The following is a 3,007-nucleotide window of genomic DNA, read 5'->3' as shown; positions in this document are numbered from 1 at the left end:
GTCCTACGGGATCTAATTGTGATTTTCAAATTTTGCAGTACTTAATTCTAAATAAATCTACTATACGGAACATGTATGTAATTCACCCTTACTTTTATATATAAGAAGGGAGAGAGTATATAAATTATCAAGTAATTGTAATTCCTCTAACAATATATTTATAAAAAGGATAATTAATTTCTTCTAAAAAGTGACATCACTTCTCGTTGTGACCAATGGATAGAAATAAAAAAAGAATACAAAATAATTTTTTAAAAAATGATTCTCCTAATTATATTTGAAATGATGATGAAGAATATTGATATTGTCCTGGTAGATATTTTCCGAATCTAGGTGGGTCACATTTCTCATCAAGTCCATTCACTTTTCCAAGCATTTGATAGCAATTCATCAAAAATGGGATCTAAAATCTTAGATCATCTGAGCTGCCCTCCCACACAATCAAAGTCGTGCTGATAAGTTTTGCAAAGCATGCTCATTTTGAGGAAAGCACCACCATATTAGTGCTGGTAGGACTGTTTAAGTAATTCGATGATCCAATATAACCCACAACCCTGACTAAGTTGTTTAATTATCTTTAGTCTTTCTCAAGCTTTTGGAAGAATGACAATTAGGTCTAAGAGTATTGAATTAATGACAGTTGCATCCCCAACAAAATTTTTTACAAAATAAATTATAAATATCGATTCAAATAGTTATAAATAGAAATTTTTGTTTTGATTTAAAAGTTACATTTAATACTTAAATATTTATATATAATTAAAATCCTTAGATTTGTAATTATTTATATGAATATTTTTAACTAATTTTTTAAAAAATTATTGAAAATTTGACTGTCATTAATTCAAAATTTTAAGATTTAACTGACATTTTTCCTCCAGCTTTTGCTTGCATGGTTGTGTCATGAGTATTCAAAATATTGGTGGGACCTCATAAGGACACGTGGCTTTGGATCATTCAAGAAGACTGGTAGTGCCGGTAGTGCCTCTACTGCTCTGTATGATGCAGTTAAGAAAAATAGAAATGAAAGAGAATTATAAATGTGAACCCAATGCTATATATGAGGAGAGGGTAGAAGTATGGTGTAGAATGATTTTGTGATCTCTCTCCTCTTGGGACAAAGCTCTCTCTCTCTGTCTGTCTTTCTTGCATTTTTATTCTGTTGCTTATGTTTGATGCTATTTTAGTCCTCTAATCGATTTTGTTCATCAATATATTGAGTTGGGATTGGATTTTTATAATTTGATGATAACAGGTTCATTCCAAAAAAAAAAATCTATATTTAACTCCATCCAAAAAAATTATTTATATTCTACTGCTTAATAAGGAATAGATTATACATTTTTTTCACTTTTTGGTATTATTTTTTTATTAAATATATAATAGATATAATTCTTAGAAGATCTCCCATAGCCTAAGTATATACGATAGGATCCCTTTAGACAACAAAACGCTACCCAGTATTTAATGTAATTACAGGTTCAAGATTAAGATTTAAGACTTCTAATTAAGCTAAAACAGTCTTGCATCAACTGAGCTACTCCCCCCATTCTTATATATATATATATATATATATATGATATTTTTTAACAGTTTATTTTATTTATAAATATAAGAAGTATCATAATATTTTTAAATAATTAAATAATTTTGCCTTTATCTTAAAGGAAAAGATATTAATTATATGCTTTACCCATTACCATTATGATATTAATTGATATTATTATGGATAAAATTATAAAATTACTATGACTTAATAAAATTTTAATTAAATAACAAAATTTTATTAATATGCTTGATTCAATTAAAAATATATTTTATATATAAGGATGGAAGGAATACATGCTAATGAGTTTTTTTTTTTTTTTACCAATACATGCTAATGAGTTAAAAAATAAAAACTGGGTAGGTAATATTGAGATGGTAGGTGAGATTAAAAAGTCAATACAATTAATGAATTTAGGTTAGTGATTGGGCGATGATTAAGGGAAGCTGAAGCAATGATTAATATAATGGTAAGAGCGTAGTGGTTAAGCGCGATAATGGAGAGTGGGCCATGTGAGAATGTTAGTTTGAGCTAATCGCCTGAATTGCGGGGAGGCACATGAATGAACCACCTGCCACTTGAACGGTTGTTGTTGAACAGCAAAAATATCACATTAATGCCAATTTTCAATTAATTTTCCTTTCTTGTTTTCAACACATTCATTGAAAGTCGAAACAATACACTCCTCGTTTTCTGCATTGACAGGGAACTGTAAAGATAGTTTAGCATTTTAAAAAAAAAATTAATCATCTCACCATTATAATTTTAATTCAGTTATAATTTAATCTTTTATTTTTAATTCATTGTAATTTAATTTTAAAATTTAATTTGATTATAAATTAATTTCTAGATTTTATCTCTTATAATTTAATCCTTAAAATTTTAACCTCTTAAATACTAATCCATATATTTAAAAAATAAAATTATAAAAATTAAAATTTTTATTATTTATAATATTTATAAAGATTAAAAGGGTTTAATAATTTAAAATATTAGTAATAAATTTTTTAAAAATTTTAATCTTATAAATTTATATTATAAAATATAAGGATCAATATTTAAGGAATTGAAACTTCAGAGATTAAATTGTAAGAGGCAAAGTTCAGAAATTAATTTATAATTTAGTTATAACTTCAAGAACTGAATTATAATGAGTCAAAGTTCATAAATTATATTACAATTAAGTTAAAACTACAAGGATCAAAAAATTAATTTTTTTCATTTTAAAATATAAATATAGAATAATATTATCATTATTATATATTCTCTCTTTTTAATATTTGTCACAAATGAAATACTAAATAAAAAATTTAAAAAAGTTATATTTTTATTTAAAAAAATAAAATTAAAAAATATATTTAATAAGTGGTATTGATATAAATAATTTTGTCTAAAAGTATACAGTAAATTAGGAAGTAACACACTTACAATTCCTCTTTCCATGAAGCTTAAGCGAAGAAG

The sequence above is a fragment of the Prosopis cineraria genome, unplaced genomic scaffold (genome assembly GCF_029017545.1).
Source record: "Prosopis cineraria cultivar Desert tree isolate PC_DT_omini unplaced genomic scaffold, ASM2901754v1 PC2, whole genome shotgun sequence".
Taxonomy (NCBI): domain Eukaryota; kingdom Viridiplantae; phylum Streptophyta; class Magnoliopsida; order Fabales; family Fabaceae; genus Prosopis; species Prosopis cineraria.
Note: the sequence above shows the minus strand (reverse complement) of the source record.